Raw genomic sequence first — 8,396 nt, 5'->3', positions numbered from 1 at the left:
CTATGTGAGAGCTCCAAGAGACTTCTTGTCCCTAGGAAGTGATCTAACCTTGCCTCTCCAGTGGTGAAATGAGCCCGGCCTATCATGCTCCTTAACCCATGTCCCTGCCAGGGAGGGCCAAGAGAATTTGGGCAGGAGCAAAGGTAGAGAAGTTGCCCACTTTGGTCATTCAATATTACATGCTCCCCTACATTAACACTTTCTCCAGCCTGCTGTAGAAGCCTCCTCTACTGACCCTCCCTCATCCTTCCACACACACTATAGTCAGCTCTCATACCCCACTCCCCAGACCAATGATGGTTGCCAGAGGTCTCTCATGATGGGTGGGTTGGGGTGGTTGCCTGCCTCTGCTGGAGCTCACCCCTGCTCTGCTCCAGCCCTGCCAGACAAGCCTCATCCTTGTGACTTGTGCGGGTATCTCTCAAAATTGCATCTTTGCCTTTGGAATGCATCAGAAGTGGCACCAAGTGCAATAAAAACGTTCTTAGGGGAAGATGCCCTAACAGGGCCCACATACACAGGCTCATAAGATGTGTGCACATGCACATATCAACCCACATGTACCCACCAGTACACACATGTGTCCCAGCCACTCAGCATGTCGCTCCATCCCTCTCTAGCATTGACTGGAATCAAGGTTGGTGAACCTATTCCAACCTTGACTTGAGCTGGGTCTCTTAGCTCAAGTAGTGAAGGCTCACGCTTTTAGAACCAGAAGTCCCAGGTGCGCCCCCCAACAACAACACACCTGGAGACACAAACATGTACAAGCACAGGTGCACACATGCATGTCATATGCACAGTGTACATTCCTTTCAGGACCCAAAATGGTCTCAGTTCCCCTGCTTCTCAAACAAAATAAGGCAGCACCCTCCTGGAGGTTAGTAGCTGGTACTTGGAGGAGTGCTCTCTGGACCTCCAGGGAAGGAGGTGGAACATTTGGGGTAGCAGATACAGAGAGAGCAGTCTCCGATGGACAGGGCAGCTGCTGTGTAGAGGAAACTACTCTCCATTCCCTTATTGCTTTGTTTCCTTATTTGTGCTGCACACCTGGCTTGGATTAAAGCACCAAAAGATTTCTCTTTCCGAAGAGATTTGACTTCATGCTGGCTCTTAACTAAGGCCTTGTCTCCATAAAAGAGCTGTAGTGCTTGAACCATCCCAGGATAGCGATATCAGTACAGATCCCCTTATGTGGACAGCTATAGCTGTATACAGGAGCCTGGTATCACTATAGTTTATTCCTATAGAGCAGGGGTAGGCAACCTATGGCACGTGTGCCGAAGGCAGCACACGAGCAGATTTTCAGTGGCACTCACACTGCCCGGGTCCTGGCCAACGGTCCAGGGGCTCTGCATTTTAATTTAATTTTAAATGAAGTTTATTAAACATTTTAAAAACCTTATTTACTTGACATACAACAATAGTTTAGTTATATATTGTAGACTTAGAGAAAGAGACCTTCTAAAAACGTTAAAATGTATTACTGGCATGTGAAACCTTAAATTAGAGTGAATAAATGAAGACTCGGCACACCACTTCTGAAAGGTTGCCGACCCCTGCTATAGAGGAAGGGGAATAAACTATATCAGGATCAGACACCTTTATACCAGTAGAACTGTCCACACTGTATATCTGTAACAAAAATCACTCCATTAACTGAAATAGTTATAGTGGGACAAAAACTGTGTTGAGACCAGGCCTAAATAACCAGCCCTCTTCCTCCTATGTCGGAAAAGGATAATAGGAAAGACCATGGAACTGGGCTGTTCTATACACCTCCACGAAGCCCTGGCTGGGATGATTTAGTTGGTGTTGGTTCTGCTTTGAGCAGGGAGTTGGACTAGATGACCTCCTGCAGTCTCTTCCAACCCTAATCTTCTATGATATGATCCCCATATGCACACCATCTCCGATAACAAGTTAAACACTGGGCTGGAGCCTCAGTAAACAGCCCACTTTTCAGGACCCAAATATAAACATTTCCAGTAAGTGCACTCAGTGAAGTTTGTTTGCCAACTGATCATACCCACTTCCCTGGGGCTATGAGAGAGTGGTTTGGTTTAAAAGGGGAAAGCAAACAAGGCCCTCGCCCTCTCCTCTGAGAGCTCACACACCCCTAGCACGTGGGGTTGATTGAAGACAAGGGGGGGAACCTTTCTGTGAGAGCCTCTAATTAAATTTTTGGCAGCAAATCGCTGCTCCACTCCACTTTCTAAACATACTTCCCACATGCTCTTCAGCAGGCTAGAAAATGCCACTCCCCTCATGCACAGAAACTCCTGTCAGCTCCATAACCCCGCACTCCCACACAAATGCACTCCACTGCTTTGCACCCTGCCCAGGCATTTTCACTGGTGCAAAGTGAGTGTAAAACACTGCTGACTCAGAATAGTGTCATGCACTCACTATGCCCAGGTTACAACGATGCTGCAAGGTAGAGATTTGGGTCTACAGGTGTGCTCAGTGCTGCACACGCATGGTAAGAGACAGCCCCTGTCCTGAACACCTTGCAAGCTAAATAAAGGAGATTTGTGCTCCCCTTTCACAGATGGGGACCTGAGACCCTGCAAGTTCTGCTCCCATTTATGCACCAAATGAAGCAGCCAGATTTTCCAGAGACAATCTGCCCAGGAGTGCCTCTACAGGAGCTGCTGAGCACTTTGGATAATCTGGCCCATGGTTCAGGGCCTAAAGTGGAGTTGGGTACCGTACTTATGGAAATCCAGCTTCAGGTCACTTGACCAAGGTCACACAGAGCATCTGTGTGAGAGGTGGGGTGGGGGATTGAACCCAGAGCACCTGAGTTCCACTCAAGCACCTTAACCATCATTCCTCCCCACCTCAATTGTGCACTCTCATCCCAGAGACCCTTCTGCTCTCCAGTTGATGAAATACCACCACCTTGCACCTCTACTTTATAGCAATCTCATCCCCTCCCTAATCCCTCTCCCCTCCACAACCCCCCATTGTCTACATAACCCTCATACCCTCCCCACCACCATCCAACATGTTCCGTGGACCAGCTCTGAAACCTGCAATACACATCACACATGCTGCCCCCAAGCCCTCCACAGGCTTCACTCACCCAAAACTATTTCTCAGCCAACTGTTTCTGAATGCAGCAAAGTCACCTTCCTGCCTGGGACTATGCGCAGGGCATGTTTAAGATCTTAAATCCAAATTGCTTACTTGTGTTTGCAAATTTTAATGGCGGGAGAGGGGGACATGCTCAGATGACTCTGAAGTACTGTAGCTGCCCTAGTGACCTTCAAATGGCCTCAAAGTCCTCCCTACCTGTGGGCGACCAAGCAGAGGAATTTCCAAGTCAGGTAATTAAGCAGGGGAAGTTGGAAGCAGATCTGTGCAATGTATTTGGAGCTACCCTGAAAGTAGGTGGAGCTGGCCTGGGTTTGCCTCAAACAATGCTGCTGATTCTGTTTGCCACACACAAAGGAAAACCTGGGCCTCTGTACCCCACTGTAGAGTGTGTTCCTGGTCCCCACTGTGCCCAAGCTGCAGAGGCTGGTACAGCCCCGACTGGAGAGCCTTTCTTCCAGCACAGCAACTTGTGCGTTTAGCTCCAGAGGTTCCCCAGCCGCAGGTTCACTCCCCACGATGTCAGCCAAGATGGTGGCCCTCACACCTTCTCTCTCGAAAGAGCTTTAGATTTGATCAAAGGAAAAACAACAAGAAAGAAGCAGAGTGAGAGTGTTTTGTGGGTGTCTCCTTTGCAACAGGCTGAGATTGCTGTAGTTGCTGTCTCTGCCCACAGGAAGAGTGCATAGCATGGGGAAAATCGAGGCATTGTTGTATATGTCATGCCACTGACCCTGCAAGCCTTGGAGGGGGCTAGACCATGGGTGTCCGCACCAGGTGGAAATGCCTGTATGGTCTTTACCACTTATGCTTTGTGGTAGGGAGGGCGAGCAGCTTGGGTCTAGTTGAATCAAGATGTCTCACCTAGGCAGGATCTTTCCATCCCCTATTACCCTAACTCCCTACCCAAAGCGAGAGTCGGTCTGGTCTAGTGGCTATGGCCTTGTAGGAAAGAGCACTGGGTTCGAATTCCCAGCTCTACCACTAACCTACTGTCTGACCGTGGACAAGAGTCTCTGGGGGTCTATTGCCCCTCTCCCCCTGTGTCTGTCTTGCCCATTTAGAGTGCAAATTCTTTGTGACAGAGTTACTATGGGCTTACCCACCACCTAGCACCATGGGGCCTCTTGATTCTATTGTCCAATAAATAATAAACCAAAACACACATCTCTTTTTCCAATCTCCCCCAGAAGGATCTTCCCTCTGTTAGTCCAAACAGAACATCCTCACCCTCACTTCTTGTGACTGGCTGCACAGCAATAGACATTTGATAGTCTAATCATCCCTCACCACAACAGCTCATCTTTTCTTTGTTGTGCCTTTAATGAGTCTAGTCAAAAAACTCTACTGTGAAAGCTCAATATATGATTTTGAAACATCCAGAAGTTGACCAAATCAAAATGAATTTCTTCCAGGAGGCAGCTGTGCACTGCTCTTCAATAAAGTCCACTTCCCAGCCAAATTGCAATTCACAATCCCCAGCCATTTTGGCTCTTGTACTGTTCAAAAAAATGGTCATTAAACTTTTGCACAATTGGGGGGAAAGTGAATTTGTTTCATTCTCCTTACACTCAAAAGTGGTGTAATTTATTTATTTATTTATTTTTGCTCAAGCCTTGGATAAAAATTAATCTTTGGGCTCAAAGAAACTTAATCCAAAAAAATGAAATTTTCAGAGCATAAGTGATTAAAATAGGGGGTTAAAATGAAAACTATTTTGCAACTTTAATGAGAGCAGGTTGTAACCAGGCATTTGCTAGGATGGACTAATTAAAATATTAACAAACTAAAGATAACAGCGTGACTCCTAGGTTTCTTCATTTCGATTAAGTCTGTTTGAGAATCTGAGTTCCTTCCCTTTTGCTTGAGAATCTGAGTTCCTCCCTTTCAAACATCTTAACTTCCCAATCTCTCTTTCTGTTCTCATAAGTTCATGGATTTTAAGGCTGGAATGGACTGACCTGCATTACACAGACCACAGAATTTCACCTAGTATCAAGGTCAATAACTTGTGGTTCAGCTACAGCATATCATGTAAAGAGCTATCCAGCCTTGATTCAAAGACTTCTAGTGATGGAGCATCTGCCATATTCCTTGGCAATCTGTCCCAGAGGTTGATTACCCTCACTTTTAAAAATGTGTACCTTCTTTCCAGCCTGAATTTATCAAGCTCCAACTTCCATCCATTGGATCTTTGTTCCAGACATGGGCTCTCCCTTGGACTGTGCAAATACAAAGCTGCCGCAATTGCTCTCTAGCCTCCACTGGTTTATCATGAGACCCCCAAAGTCAGGGAGTAGCAGGGGGCAAAATATTGGGTCTTTCATTATATGTTGCCTGACTGGCTAAAGGACAAGTCCATCACAGCCTCCAAGTCATCTGGACTCACCGAAGACAGTCAATAAAGGGTAAATACATTAACTACCACAATAAACACCCACTGGCTGCTGAAAAGTAGCTCATAACTCTTACGTTGTATACCTAATGTTTGTACAGTGATTTTGAGCTGCAAAGTGCTGCATGAGTGATAAGTCCTATTAATTATAATTATTAAATACACTTTTAGGAGGCGGCAAAGTGCCGTAAGGAAAAGGGAACTAAAACTGTAAATAAAGGGAGCAATACTGCTTGTTAGTGCAAGGGACTGGGGGCGTCATAGATTGACTGTGAAGTTCTGGATAAGTCTCTTCACCTCTTTGTCTGTAAACCAGGGATAGTACTTAGCACTGAATTCTTTGATGTTTGTGAAGCATTTTGACATCCTCCAACTGAAGGCGCTCCAGGGGTGCACAGAATTCTAGTGCGTAGTAGTAGTAGTAGTTACTTGTATTATACTAGTGCCTAGGCATCTGTGCTACACCTCAGCTTTTAAACAGTCTCTTGGCAGTACCCCTTCAGGGGTCCCACTCTTCTTTCAGGTTAGGAGGCCAACACCTCCGAGACTGAGCCTCTGGGCTTCAGCACATCAGGCAGCCTTTTCACAACCGAGTAGGGTTTATTAGTCAACTGGAACCCAGCATCGGGAAGTCCTATGTGAGCACAGAGAAGCAAAGGGTAAGACAGAGTTCAGACTGGCCACCAGCATCAGGACTCCACCCCGCCAAGCTGCTATAGAATCCATTTTGGCTCTGTCGCTCTGGGTCAGTACCAGGTGTGTCTCTGTCAAGGCCAGTGCTTATCCTAGCCCCCTGTCAGCTTCTGCTCTACTGTCTCCCTCCTGCAGACCCATGCTGAGTTCACATGTTGTGCCTGCGGGAATTTCCCATTGATAGGTGTCAGTTGTTCAGTCCTTGGGGTTCACTCTGTCTTTCTGGATCCTTCATTGATATGGGTTGGTTTCAGCCAGTCTTTAACACCCCATTCATACCATCCCAGACACAAGCCCCTCATGTCTCCTGGTCTGCCCCAGAGCCGCATTTGAACCCTTCAATACTGACAGGGTAGCAATCCTAAGTCACACTTCCAGGCATATCAGCCATAAAAATATTTGCAGAAAATTCCCACGTTCATCACCGAGATGCCACTCGAGATCAGAGCCCCAGCACATTGGGTGCTGTACATGCACATAGTGCTCCCTGCCCTGAAGAGTTAGACTGGAAAGAAGCAAAGGGAGCATTATTATCCCCCTTGCACAGAGCGGGTATGAGACAGAGAGATGAAATGAGCCACCTGGGATAAACACAGAGAGTCTGTGGCAGGGCTGAACCTGGCTTTCCAAAGGCCTGCACCAATGCTTTAATCACAAGACTATCTTTCCCACAGGCTGCGTTAGAGCCAGGGTTACAGGTCTGATGGCCCAATGAGCTGTTCTGATCAGGGAGTTCCCAGCTCCCTGTCCTCATCCCTGCCTTGTCTCGGGGACACCTTGTCCAGTGTAATGGAACATTTCCCAGGATGTAAGCAGTGTGAGATTAGCTAGGTTACACCTCTTACAGCAGCATCCCTGCCCTGCAGCAGAGCTCTCATCTGCTGACAGGAGTGGAATCGTAGCCCCACCACACATCTTGTTTGTCCTTCTGTGTAAACATTATGCTGAGGATGGAGCCGGTCAAGCGACTAAATGGAATTAAGAGTTATTTAACTTGTATGAGCAGCTGTGTTTGTGTGTGTTCTGGGCGGATGCAGCCGAGGCTGCCCCGGTGCTGGGATTCTGTATTGGAGATTATGTGGGCTGTGTATCTCAGGATATATCATGCTTGTGCAGGAAAATGAACAGGCCAGGTGTGTTACCCCCCCACACACCCCCGGGAACACACGTATCCATCCAATTAGTTATTTCAGGGTATAAAATTCTGCAATCAGCAAGTCCCTCAACCTACGTGTAATTAAAACTACATCACTTCACTAGCATATACCTATTACCCTAGTCCCAGTAAGCAACTTCTAACAACCTAGCTAACAAAGAAGGGCAGCTGGAAACTCACCCACGCATCCCCGCAAGCAAGAGCTTCTACCTATACCCTAGATGAGCCCTGCAGATCGTTAGATCCTGGCTTTGTTAGGCCAAGGCAGAAAGAGCAAGTTACAGAGCCCAGGGCTGGGAACTGAAAACACCCTGCCACCAACCCATGGCTATCTGGTCCTGGGAGGGCTGTTAGCTGGAGGATATTGGCTAATCTCAAATGCCATGGGATCACATGACAGACAGACTCTGAAGTAATCAGGACCCAAAGTTATACTTATTATCACACACTGTATGTGACAACTGCCAGCTTGGTGGTGACCAGGGACTGTGAACCAGAACCCTCGAGCACTAAGGGCGCAAGCCTGTACCCCTTGAATTGAAGCACTTGTAGCTAGGAGCTGTAACAGATTCCTATCCTGTGTGGATCAGGCACAGAGGGGCACTTTCCAGACATGGACACCGGCAGAATTACCCTCAAAGCCACTCTTGTGCAGAGACAGTCACTCATGCAAGCACCAAGACCCTGAGCCAAAGCCCATTAAAGTCAACGGACAGACTCCTGCAGTCTCTCATGAGCTTTGGATCGGGCCCTGTGCACAGACCTCCTCGAGCATTTCCCAGGGATGGGGACAAAATAATAAAATAATGCCTGTCCTTCAATAGAGCAGAGGTCTGGCCTGGTCACAAAGGGGACCAGCCATTGGGGAATAGGGTCAGACTGGAGCTGATACACTGGCCTATTGCTTCTCACATGGACCCAATGCTTCCAGCAATTTTAAGCTTTTATCTGCAGAACACATACACATTCTAGCCTTTATGGCTGCAAATAAATCCTCAGCACTAGGATATGATGCTGTGCTGCCTGCTAACCAATGCCCCCCGTCCTCGCTGA

This window comes from Mauremys mutica, chromosome 4, assembly GCF_020497125.1.
Source record: "Mauremys mutica isolate MM-2020 ecotype Southern chromosome 4, ASM2049712v1, whole genome shotgun sequence".
In the NCBI taxonomy this organism is placed as follows: domain Eukaryota; kingdom Metazoa; phylum Chordata; order Testudines; family Geoemydidae; genus Mauremys; species Mauremys mutica.
Note: the sequence above shows the minus strand (reverse complement) of the source record.